This window comes from Bombyx mori, chromosome 16 (assembly GCF_030269925.1).
Source record: "Bombyx mori chromosome 16, ASM3026992v2".
NCBI lineage: Eukaryota > Metazoa > Arthropoda > Insecta > Lepidoptera > Bombycidae > Bombyx > Bombyx mori.
This window is the reverse complement of record NC_085122.1, coordinates 5,247,793-5,261,295: the sequence shown is the minus strand read 5'-3', so window position 1 is coordinate 5,261,295 and position 13,503 is coordinate 5,247,793. Positions and strand designations below refer to the sequence as shown.

Genomic DNA, 13,503 nt, shown 5'->3' with positions numbered 1-13,503 from the left:
TGAAATACTAGCTAGACCAGCTATTTGGAAGTCTAGCCACCCAAAGTATTTCTCGTACTTCTTGTGGAATTCTCCATCTATAGGTATACTCCGATTCTTATTCAAATCATGTACTTCACAATATTTTCCAAATAATAGGTCCTGAACCAAAAAACTATTAATTTGTAAGCAATATCGAGATAATTTCGATATAGACATTTCGCTGTCGGACTTCCTTACTAGTCGCGGCGGCGAACGTGAGTACCCGTGGCCTGCAAACGGTGCTGCGCGAATGGTCGCCTCGTCCACCGCTTCGCTGTTCGCACCGCCGATCCCCGTGGCCAGGCCGTAACACCGAAGAAAATACTAACTTGGGGCCTCTGAATCTGGAACTTTTACCTCGTTATGCCCAAAATCTTACTCATAATACTGGTTTAATGCTCAAAAGATATAATTACTTTAGCATATTATCTTGTCCGTGTGAGGAGGAATGCAACAAGACAAGAAGGGTCGTCGTACCCCCTTTCGGGGGCACGGAACGGGCCTCGGGGCAAACCCCACTACCCGGGACGGGGCTCCCTACCACACAGGGCAGGGGTGATATAAATGCAGGACGAGACGGGGAAGGACTGTTCGCAGCGCGCATACGGTTGCATAGCATCGACAAAATATATATACTTATACATAATACGATGGGCTTGGTTCTGTTGGGCGGAGTGATGCCCGCGGAGGAGTCACCCCGGCGCCGGCCGCTGTCCTCTGCTTGATATTTTTTTTTTTTTTTTTTTTTTTTTTTCTTTTTTTTTTTTTTTTTTTTTTTTTTTTTTCTACTTACTACTAACTAACTAACTAAAACTAAACTACTATACTAACTATTAACTAGACTATTTACATTATGTACAAAGCGGGACAACAGTCAGCACCGTGGGGCCCGCCACCGGCCCCATGCCGCGGCCCCACCTCTACAAATCAGAGGGGGAGCCGCGGCACTAGTTTGGCGCTCACCCACTAAGGGCTCCCCAGAAGGGGAAGACCGTCGCGGGGAGGGACCGACGTAAATCACTCCCCTTAAGGGGGAGTGGTCCACCCAATCGGGCGGTAGAAATGGGTCCCCATAGGGGGGCACCCCAACAGTGTGGGGGGAGATGAAGAGTGTGGACAGCTCAGTCCCATGGGGGCACTCATTATGAGCACTCCCATATCACTCCGGTTAAGCCGACTATCTTACCATAGCCGGGGGTTCCAGTAGCTCCCTTGGTAGCGCCTGACCATCAGGTGGTCTGGCGTGCAAGGGAGCTATATTGTGGAGATGCTCGTGGGGTCCACCGTCAGCCCGCTCGTACATATTACGAGCTAGCCTCCGAATGAACTCCTCGAGCGACTCCACATCTAGATCCCGGGCGATTACGTCATTTCTGACGTAGCGCCCTGCTCCGACTATCGTGCGAAGAGCCAGATTCTGCTGGGCCTGTAACTTCACCCGCATGATCTGCGGGATGAGGTGATACCAGGCCGCAGCTGCGTACGTGATACGGGAACGAACATACGTCTTGTAAATGCCGAGTCTAGTCCTGGTCGGCAACCTGGAGGCCAACACCGGCCGGAGGAGAAACCTCGCATAGCGGGCGGCCGCCAACGCCGACTTGGCGTGGGCGGTCATCCTCAAACTCCGGTCGATATTGACTCCCAGGTATCGGACACTGGGCCTAAACTCGACATTGACTCCACGGAGACTGAGCTGTCCTGGGACGGCTCTTGTGCGGACCGGACCGAAGAGGATAGCCGCGGTCTTCCCCACGTTGACCGCGACCCTCCATCGGTCCAGCCACTGGGGCAGTAGGTCCAACAGCCTCTGCATCCTCGAAATGGCCGCAGAGGGGAAATTAGAGGACGAGAAGTAGGCGCTGTCGTCGGCAAACAGCGCCAACTTCACGTCGGCTTCCCACGCTTGGAGGTTGCCCTCAAGCGTGGGAATATCGTTGGTGTAGAGAGCGTAGAGGACTGGTGCCAGGACGCTTCCCTGGGGAACTCCGGCCGTGACTGGGCGCACCGACGACTTTGCGCCCTCGACCGCGACAAGGAAGGATCTTCCCTCCAGGTACGACCCCAGCAGTCGCACATAGGCGTGCTGGAGGTCCGTGTTCTGCAACAGCTTGTAGATCAGTCCCGCATGCCAGACACGGTCGAAGGCCTTCTCGATATCGAGAAAGACTGCGGCCGTGTACTGGCGCGCGTTGGACCGATCCGCCAAGTGGTGCATAACGCGGACCAATTGCAGCGTTGTCGAGTGACCGCTGCGAAACCCGAATTGCTCGGGTCTGAGAAGGATGTGCGGCGACACCCTTCTCAGCAGCAGCCGCTCGAACAACTTGCCCATATGCGACAGCAGAGTGATCGGACGATAGCTGGAGGGATTTCTCCTATCCTTGCCGGGTTTGGGCAGGGCAATAACCTTGCCCAATTTCCAAGTTCCCGGGAAGTGTCCTGTGGACAGAATGGAATTGAACAGTCGTGTCATGAATGACACGACCGTTTCGGGGAAGTGGAAAAATGCGAGGGAGGGAATACCGTCCTCGCCCGGCGCCTTGCGCCTCTTCATCCGCTTGATGGAGAGGCGCAATTCACTGGGAGTGATGAAATCACCGTCTCCCAACGGTGGCACCGGGGAGGAGAGTAGGCTTGCTACGCTCTCTTCCACCGATTGGTGGAATGCGGCCTCTGAGGGTGCAGAGTTATTTGGAGCGAACTGCCGCTCCAGCATTACGGCCAGGACATCGGCGCGGGCCTGAGCCGAGAAGCATCGGTTGCCCCTCTCGTCCACGAGTGGACAAGTCGGGGCAGGCCGATTTGAGAGCTGGCGGCAAAGTCGGTGGAGGGACACGGACGAGGGGTCCTCACGGGCCTCCTCGATCCGTTCCTCCCACGCATAGCCCCGATAGGAGCTAATCTTCGCCGCCAACTCCGCTTCCAGCTCATTAAGCTCGCGCTTGATCCTGGGACAACGAGTTGTCGCCCAGAGCCTCCTCAGGCCCCTCTTCCGGCGAATAATCGCTTTCAGATGGGCCGGGAGTATACCTCTGGGCCCGCCGCTGGGCACAAGAGTCGTCGCCTGGTCGATCGCTCCCCTGATGGAGTCGACAAGGCGGACTGCCGCGTCGTCGACCCCCTCAGGGGTGTTGGGGTCCTGAATTACGGGAAGGTCGACTAAGAGTCTCTTAAAGAGCTCCCAGTCGACCTTCGGTCGTAGGGGCGAGGTCGCAACCCGGGTAAGCCCCATTCCCAGTGTGACCAGGATAGGGAGATGGGGGGTACCCAGGTCGTACAGTGCCTCAATAGTTAAGGGGCACCGTAGCCCCTTATGAACGCACACATCCAACACGTCGGGCTGGAGTTGCGCGGCGGTCGGAATGTGCGTGGGTTCGTCGGGGCCGACCACAGAGTAGTCGCCCCTATCGGCATCTTCTAACAGCCGCCTGCCCACTGCTGAGTTCAGTCGGGAGCCCCACGCGACGTGCTTCGCGTTGAGGTCCCCGACCAGCAGAGCTGGGCGGCTGTCGCAATTCAGGACCCGTCTTATGTCCCCGGGGTGGAAATCAGGCCCCGGGGGTCTATACGCGGCATAAACCCGCATATCTCCCCCCGAGGTGTGGATCCTCACACCGATCGACCTTGTCGATGTGAAGGCCAGCAAATCCAACTGATCATGCACCACGTCTCGCCTGACGAGCGCCGCAGTGCCCCTGAACGGCGTCCCGGCAGGACTCACCTCGTCACGTCGGTACATGAAGTAGTTTGGAATCCTGAACACATCCCGAGGACGTAGCTTGGTCTCGCCCAGGAGCACAACCTCAGGGTTGTACTCCCGGGCGAGAACCAAGAGCTCGTTCTTGCGGGGTTTTACCCCGCCGGGGTTCCAATAAATGATGCGCAGTTCCTGGCTAGCCATTGAACTGCGCAATCATTCGGTAGAACCCCGACAAGAGAGCCCCGAAAGGGCTGGCTCCCGAGGCGATCTCGCGGATCACTCCGGAGACCACCTCGGACAATTTTTCCCACATTACGAGGAGCCATGCAGCGAACCCGGCAGGCTGTTGAGCCTGTCGGTCACTGCGCCGCTCGCGCTGTGGGCGGGGGGGAAGAGGGGGCTGTCGGAGGTAATTCGTTTCGGTCGATGGGGCCTCTGGTAGTACCGGGCCGTCACTAGTCGGGGGTTGGTCGTTGTAGGAGGCTTCGTCAGCTGACATTGCCTCCGCAGGGGTTGGTGGGGGATCCGGCACAACGGGCTCGGTCGTATCCCTATTCGCCTCTTCTCTTCTCTTTTTTTTTTTTAATTTCTTTTTAATATTCTTTTTCCTGTTTTTCTCCTTCTTTTTATTATTCGTTGTGGCGATGCTCTCGATGTTCAATATATGAGGCAGAGGTTTGGTCATTGTTGTTTTGGTGTTGGTGGATGCTCGACCACGAGGAGTAGGAATAGGCTTGTTTGTTTGCCTCGGTGGGTTGGCCTGTGCCATCAACGTAGTCGCTGACGGCCCAGCCTCCACCACCGAGACAGACGGATAGGTACTAGGAGGGGGAGGGGCTGGGGTTTGGGAGGATTTCCCTTTCCCCTTCCCCTTCCCCTTGGGGATGGGTGCAGACACGACAGGAGCAGCAGCTGGAGCTGGGACATTCCTGGGCCGTGGCACCGGTGGAACAGGAGGGGGGATGGTTACTCCCATCATCCTGGCCCTCTTGCGGTAGACCACACACCGCCGATCGGTGGCGGCGTGGTCCTTCCCGCAATTAGCGCAGGATAAAGGGCCATCCCTTGGCCTCGGGCAGTCCGCCACAATGTGCTCGCCGGCACATCGAACGCAGCGGACCGCACGGTGACAGTTCGTGGACGCGTGCCCGAAGGCCTGGCAGCGGTGACACTGCGCAGGTCCCCGGGTTGGACGCCATCCCTCGACCGTCACCCCCGGCAAGTATAACAGTTCGTTAACTGAATACAGCCGGGCGAGGTCACCCTTGGAGAGGTGGTCCAGAGCCACGAAAAATACGCAGCCCTGTCTCCCCCTCTTGGCCTGGATGCACCGGGCATAACGGGCAGGAAAGCCCAGCTCCTTGAGGGCGTTTGTTACCTCTGCCGCATCGGTGTCGGCAGGGAGACCCCGGACGGCTACCTTCGAGGGTATCTCCTCCGCCAACGCAAAACAATACCATTTAATGGTTTTGTCTGCAGCGGAGGCCCTCGAGAGATAATCCTGGATCACCCTGTACTCCTCCGCCGATGACGGCAGGAAGCGGAAACCGGTGCCGTGGGGCCTGGCAGAAGGAGCCCTACCGAGGCGCTCCCTAATGGCCGCCATGTGGCGAGACCAGTTCGGGAGAGCCTCCACCATGATAGGTGGATGACGGCGGAGCTCCTCCCGAGCCCGACCCCTCGGCCTCGGGGGTGGAGGAACTTGTGATTGGGCAGGTCTGGGGCGTGTACCTACTGGCGGTTGGGATGCGGCAACGGTCGCGTAGGACGTTGAGGGAATGGGTTGAGGAAGGTTGGGAAACTGTTGGGCTTTGGTGGACTCGAGGTCCATATACCTGGTGGAATCCAGGTTACCCGCCGTGCCGCTTAGGGCGGGGGCACCACGAGTTGGATCCACCGGGATAGGGGATATGGTCGGGGAAGGGGATCGAGGGGGGGATCTGAGTGGGCGTGGGCTACCCCTGTCCTGGCGGGGGCCCTCGGCTTGGGAACGGGTTTGGCTAATGGGATGGGACTCCCAGTAGGGGATGAGGATCTGGATGAGGATGGAGTAGTAGTGTTGGAGGAGGAGGGGGGGGAGGACGTGGCCTCGCTATCCTCTCCCTCTGACTTAGAGGAAGGTCCTAATCTGGGTCGCTTATCATGGTCCTCAGATGAACCACGGTCAGACTCGGACCTGGCCTTCTTCCTCGGCCGAGGTGGCCAAGGCAATCGGTCGACAGGGGAACGAAACCTTCCCCCGGACCGATCCCCGGGGACACCCGGGCCGAGACCGGAGGCCTGGCCGAATTGTCCTTACCGGGGTCCATCGGGACCGGTCGAGTTTGTGGAATGGGGCGACGGGCGAATAATTCGTCCATTGCCCGACGTCCCTGTCGGGACGGGCCGGGTGTGCTGATGATGGGGGGAGAAGCCCCACCAGACATGATTTGGCTATCTTAGCCAGTATGCGGACATTAGTACCCTCACTGGGAGGCCAGAGACTCTAATTTATAATGACCTATATCAAATGTCAGAGGCCCTATCGCCTCCCACCCAATGTAGTAAAATAAAATAAAATAAAATAAACAGGACAACTAATTTATAAAAGTAACTATAACTGATTTAATAACTACTATTATTATTCAGTGGTGAATACACCAACTGCTAATAACTACGAATTTTAATTTATTAATCTACTAATAATCAATTCTGATAACAAATAAACAAAGCAACTATTCTAACTCAATCTCGAATTAAACATTTAAAATTAATTAAAGTCAACAATAATTTAACGAATGAAGGTAAATAAAAATAAAAATAAAAATAATATAAAGGTGAAAATGAAAAAAGAATGCTAAAATGCTACTACAATACTACTACACAATAACGTCTGCCGCTGCAGGCTCCCCACCCGCGGTGTACACTGATAACTGATAACTATGTATGTAACTATCTAATCTGTAATAATAAGTAACTAACTATAAGGAGTAACTATAACCTATGAACACTAGAATAATTAATGTAGTAATTTCAAAATTATAAATTTAAAAGGAAGGAGAATAAGAATATTAAATTAAAAATTAATTTGAATATGTCAATGAAACAAATAAATTATGAATATTAACAGCGCAGTACGGACAGAAACACTGAAGGGGACCCGGGGTCCGATACCTCAGCCCGATGGTCCTCCAGGCAGGGGGCCCCCGATTCAAAGATGTCAAAATAATTTTGAGATCAATAAGCCGAGAGGTCCACCGCCCAGGGGTCCACAGACTTCGGGATCACACCACTCAAGTCTCCCCAACCGGCACTGAACTCCACCAACTGTTAATTAAATCTAAACTTCTAAATAACTATGTAAAACTATTGAGGTAATATTAATCAACTATACAACAACTACTTACCGAACAACTGGACTGGAACCCGCAGTATGCAAACGCCAGTGCTACTGTAAACGGGGGAAGACAACAGGGACCACTTATGATAGATGGTCAGTCTACCAAAATGTACTGAATTTGTGGTCAAATTACAACTATGATAATCACAAAAAATATAACAACAAATGTGGGTAGAATGAAAAAAAGTTAAAAAGCTAATTGAAATTTTATCTATTATGTAAAAAGCAAACTAATCTATTATGTAATTAACTACGTATAAATGAAGCTAAAACTAAATTAAACGACCAATATACAACTATTTATTAAGAATGAAATTAAATTTACTAATAACGAATTAAACAATGAAAACTAGAACTAGAACTAAACCTACCTGTAAGGGCGCCTACGCCGCAGACCTGTGAATAAGATTGGCCTTCGGGTGTTGGTAACAGCCCCTCCTAACCCCGAAGGGTAGGGGAGGACTGGGAACAGACACGGGCGGCCAGACTCAATGGCGCTCACGTACACCAATTTTATTAAAAAATAAAATGGTTACGCAGCTTTCACAGGCTGATCGACACCTACCCGCTATTAACCAATGTTAAGAATAAAAGTGTCAATCAACTCACCTGTTCCCGGGTCCTGCGTTACGCTGCTCGGAATGTCTCCAACCCGAAGCAGCACCGCTAGATAAAACACTCGCACTTTGGGCACACACTGACTGCACAGCACAACACAGCAAGGGGCCACTTAGCCTGGTGTCCCGGGGATGAGGAGGAATGCAGAATTATTCTTAACACATCGTATACTTTGGTGTATTTATAGGTGCTATTCTATTTAGTGAACTATTTTGCTTAGATCGTTCCTCTAACGTTTGCGCTAAGTAGCGATCGAGATAAAACTTGATACAGCATTAAATAATTATGTACACTTCGCACGCACATAGATTCATTCGCGAAGCAATCGCTCTTGAGCTGTTAGGTCTCTAGGAGGCGCTCGGGCAGTTGTTAGCAAATCCCACCCCTCCCGGCTGAGCCTTTGCTCGCCCACTTGTCCTGGCGAAACTGGAAAGGCCTACGGGCCACGAGCAATCTTTTAATCTTAAAAAAAAAAAAAAAACTTTGCACGCACAATACTCGTTCAATACACTTAAGCACGTGTAGACATTAAGCTATTAAACTGACGGACATCTATGACATTCTTTACATGTTTATCCTTATAACTCGGAAATTAATATATATTTCTATCATTTAATGTGTTTATGATTCCTTTAGAAAGGAAAAAAAAAAAACGTGATAATGACATCACCTAACCGGTCGGATGTGTTTTAAAGCAAGTTGTTCCCGGATTCTATACTCACTCAGTAATTCAAACCTTTATCTTACCTTAGCTAAGAAAGTGAGTGAATCTTTTTTTACCTGGTTCGGGTTATCGGATCCGGTTTCATTCGTTCTTGAGAGATTTTAACAAAGCCAAGTTATATTATGCTATTCAGGTTTTTTTTAAAAGCTTTGCTTTATTGCGTTACTCTAGAAGTTTTATTCATATTTCCATTGTTCTAAGGTATCTTAACCAAGCCATAAAAGTAAAATTACTCTTCAATCGTTTTAATACTGTAGAATAAACCAAAATGTCATCAAAATGATTTGAATCTGACGTTTGTCGAAAACCCACGTGTTATCTAACAACTAATTGTGAACCGAGACCCATCTTTAGCAGGCAGGCAGCGGCTTGGCTCTGCCCCTGGCGTTGCTGAAGTGCATGGGCGACGGAAACCACTCACCATCAGCTGGGCCGTATGCTCGTCTGCCTACAAGGGCAATAAAAAAAAAGAACTATATATATGTGGGTGTCTGTAAAATAATTTCATGCAAGACACGTAAAAGTTAACATTACTTCTTTACAAACCATTACGTCACGGTTGGCGCAACACTATTTTTTCTTAATTTGATGACATTGTCATCTTAATCCTGCAGCACCATCAAAACAGTTAACTATTCGAAACATCGGAAATTTATAAAATATAACTGGTGAAAAAAGCGAAAGGGTCCTTAATCATTTTAGTGTCGCATTAGCGAAAAGGTTTTTAAAAAAAAAAAAACAAGTAGCCAAGTAAGTGTGGCAGGATTTTTTACGGTTCCATTGCCAAATTGCAAAAACGATAATCGTATTCCATCCATATATCCATTCAGAGACTTGATATATGGTACGTACGTCGTACATTACGTTATCTATATTTAGATTATAAACATGAGAGTTTGAATGTTCGTTACTCAAAGGCAAAAAGTCTGAAAAAGGTTGAATTAAATTTGAGAATAATATAGATTAAGTTAAGTATACTTTATGAGTCCAATAGTTTAGTTACGTGGATTAATTTGACACATAGAAGAATACTTTGTATCACGGTAATAGCCCGGGCAACGGCTGGAATATCTTCTTTTTTTATTGCTTAGATGAGTGAACGAGGTCACAGCCCACCTGGTCTTAAGTGGTTACTGGAGCCCATAGACATCTACAGCGTAAATGCGCCACCCACCTTGATATACAAGTTCTAAGATCTTAGTATAGTTACAACGGCTGTCCTACCCTTCAAACCGAAACGCATTACTGCTTTACGGCAGTAATAGGCAGGGTGGTGGTATCTACCCGCGCGGACTCACAAGAGGTCCTACCACCAGTAATAGATCTGTTATAATAAATAAGACAGTGCGAGAGAGAACTAAATAACCAACACGACCTTTTATCCCGGGATAATACGTGTTTAATTTTTTTTTGAGTTACATATTTAATGCAGCCGAAACTGCAATGCACGTGATGAGATAAAAGAAAATACATCACTCTATAGATGTAACTTACTTTGTGAGTAGAGCCAGGGACGTCTTAAACTAGGATGGGGCCCTTGGGCACACAAGAATTTGAGGCCCTGTTGGAAAGTAAAAAAAAACTAATTATAATAACATTTTTTTACTGAGTATGACCATTTATTATACGTAATCAAATACAGTATGATATAATATGTCATTAATGATATTAGAATGCTACTGGTTTTTTGGTTACGATTTCGACAACGGTTTCTTTCGGGATTTCTGTTGAGCAAAATCTTCTATTATAGGCATAGTATATGCCTTCTAAATACCTTCTGACTACTGATTTGTGAAAAAAGTGTAATGTGCCCGACAAAAACGTTTTGAGAATAAACGTATGAGAGAAATTTTCGGTCTTTCAGGGCCCCCTGAGAATGGTGGCCCTGGGCACGGGCCCCGTGTGCCCTTATGGTAAAAACGGTATTGATTAGAGCCATAGTTGCGCGTAGATTTTTTCATAGACTGCTTAAAGCTGTTCGTGTCGATTTGTGTTTGTTAAGATCAAAAAAAAAATCTAGCACATTCGCAAAGCCATCTTAGGAAAGATCTCAATCAAATGAGATGTAGATTTAATTCGTTTACAAACTCGCGGCATTTGAATCGAATGAGGTTTGTACAATGATTTTTTATACAACAGATATGTTATCTTCATAGTAACTGACTATTCAAATCTGATCGCGCCATATATATCTGCATACCTACCGATATAGTGCACACACATGTTGACAAGTAGCATTAATGAAAAGTACAAAAGATGGGATAAGTGCGTGATCAAAAAAGATAGCTATAATTGGAACGATTGCACTTGTTTTATTATTATTGCATTTGTTTAGACGCGACTAAAGACGAAACGTCCCAATTGGCCTGTTTTCGAGTCTTCACTTGACGTGCGCTTGAAACATATCTGCTTCTTTTTACATATAAAATATCATTGGGTTTGTAGGAAAATCAAAACGCTACACAATAATAAAATGAATTTACTATGAAACCAATACAATACGAGGAAAAATTAGCCGATTACGATAAAAACACGTGTCTGTATAAATTAGAAATTTGCAGAAATATAAAAAAAAAATGAATTAACAGAAACGTTTTATTATAGTTATTATTGTAAATCTGGTTTGATATGTTATTTTATTATCAGCGCGACTTTATGTGATATATGGTGTAAGTTTATGGCATTTATTTATTAGTTATGGAAATTATAAAATTTTTGGTTGTATCCATTTTCGATGATAGATTCACATACTTTATCCATGAGATTCATTGAAAATTCACAATGGGGTTAATTAAAAAATATGTTCTTAAGTGAGCGAGGCCGTGTGTCGAACAAAGTTCTTGTTAAAAAAAAGTTTCAGATAGAATTTATCAGAATCTACGACCTCAGATGTATCCTATCTATATCTACTGCTAAACGCAATTGGTGCCTGAGACTTCACGTGTCAAGGTAGGTGGCGTAATGTGTGGGTAGTTCATAATAAACCCGTTTGGAATCCTTGGAAAGGAAGACAGACGAACGTTTCTGTTAATATTTTTGTGGTAGGGCGTAATGTAAGATGGCCCAGATGGGAGCCACCATCATGTAGTTTGTTTTCCACTGCACGCAACGTAGGCGATGCACTTAAAATCGGCCGAAGCGCGGGTTCAATGGTTTATGAGTTAACTTGTGAAATGTCTGCCATTTGTTCTCATATTACTTTGCGTGGTCCCAAAATGTGACCTTATTATCTAATATATTATATTAATACGTGAAGCAAAAACTTTGTACCCTTTTTACGAAAATTGCGCCATCGGAGGAATATGAAATTTCCCACGCTTATAGAGAATATAGAGAAGAAGTGCACAATGCTAATATTTTTTTTAAAATAATGCATAAAAGTTACATTAAATCAATAAAGAAAAACTTACACACACTACATACCATGTATTTGACGCACACACGCATGCATAGGTACTATTTATTGTCAAACTTTTGTTCTTGGCGTCTGTTGTCAAATTGAGAATAAATTAAATATTGTTTGCCTTTGTTAATATTTTTTATAGTGTAGTCTTGGCGAAATTTGTGATTATAGAAGTATAATAGTCTTCGACAATAGAATTATAATAACGTACAAACTTATAATTTCAATTAATTATAGTCGAATTTCGACTACCGGGGGACCACTAGTAACAATAAATACTTTTATTTTTATAATAATGTTGTGTAGGTACGTTAAGAGTTTCTCGCCTTGGGGAATTCCCTGAATAATAAACGAAAAGTTTCAATTAAAAAAAATTACATTTCGCACTAAACGGGAACCCACCTCGAGAACGGACGTCAGAGCAATCAAACCAATTTGGACGCAATCAAATATCAATTAGGCGGGCGGAGCGATGGAACATTAACAGCATTTCTCTTTCATTTCTTCGTTAAACCGCTGAATGACTACATTAAGAATATATTTATGACTAGCTGATCCGGCAGACTTCGTAGTGCCTCAATCGATAAATAAAATACCTGAACTTTTGTATAAAATAAACTTATAACAAACAAAAGGAATCCGTCCGACGCGGGACACGTCAAAGAAAAAACAAAATTGTTATTTTTATTTAATTCCTTTTAAACCTTCTCTGGACTTCTACAAATAATTCAAGACCAAAATTGGCCGAATCGGTCCAGCCGTTCTCGAGTTTTAGCGAGACTAACGAACAGCAATTCATTTTTATATATACCTATAGATTATCATAACTATAAACCGTTATAGACTAGAAAATAACTCATAACCTGTGATTTTGAACAAACAGGTAACTGTGACACGGTTGTTCAAAGTCGTAGAAAAATATAATAAAAAAGATAATTCATATGAGGTTTCAAAAAGAATTGCGGTTTTAGTCAAGCCAAACCGTTATTTTCATCACAGACACTATCGAGAATGTAACGGCCGTCTGGTGTAGTGGTAAGTGACATGGTCACTACACAAGGGGGTCGCGGGTTCGAATCCCGCCAAGGGAGGATATTTGTATGATAAATATAAAAATGTCTTTTCCAGGGTTACGGATGTATATTAAATATATGTATGTGTATAATAAAAATCTTACATTTATTTCCGTTATCTGGTACCTGTAACACAAGTTCTTTACGAACTTATCACGGGACCAGTTCACGTGGCGTGATTGTTAGAAAAAAAATATGTAACGGTTAAGAAGAAGAAAATCTTAATATCACAAATTACAGATTACCGTGTATTGAATTGTATGCGAATGTCCTCTTATTATCTTTGAATCTATTCAAATTTCAACGGTTCCAGGTTGTGGATATCCTGGATGCAAATTTACGTTGTTGAATAACTCTAAAAAAAAACTCTAGTCTGCAATTCTAAAATCGTAGTTCACAAACGCCCACACTAAAAACTTTTAAGAAACGCTCATTAGCATCATATTGTTAATCAAAAACTTTATAATGTAATTACATGTCTGTATATTCCACACGTACAGTTCTGAGAAAAAATTCAGTAGGTACGTCATCTTTAAAACAAACATAAATTATGAAGTAATCAAGAATTGTTACAAGTCGTAT

The 13,503-nt window shown here is 45.9% G+C and overlaps 2 protein-coding genes across 4 annotated transcripts in view; one reads left to right on the top strand and one right to left on the bottom strand.

Moving 5' to 3' along the window:
* The window catches only part of LOC101739927 (calcium release-activated calcium channel protein 1), an 87,916-nt gene that overhangs the window by 13,532 nt on the left and 60,881 nt on the right, over positions 1–13,503 (top strand). The gene's annotated exons all lie outside the window — the stretch shown is intronic.
* LOC101740063 (methyl-CpG-binding domain protein 4) overlaps positions 1–13,503 on the bottom strand; it is a 59,087-nt gene that overhangs the window by 19,836 nt on the left and 25,748 nt on the right. The window contains exon 2 of one of the 2 annotated variants that reach the window (XM_062672978.1): positions 9,940–10,006. The exons of the other annotated variant lie outside the window; for it this stretch is intronic. The gene's annotated coding sequence lies outside the window, so the exon portion shown is untranslated. The remainder of the gene's footprint in view (positions 1–9,939; positions 10,007–13,503) is intronic. 2 annotated transcript variants of the gene reach the window in all.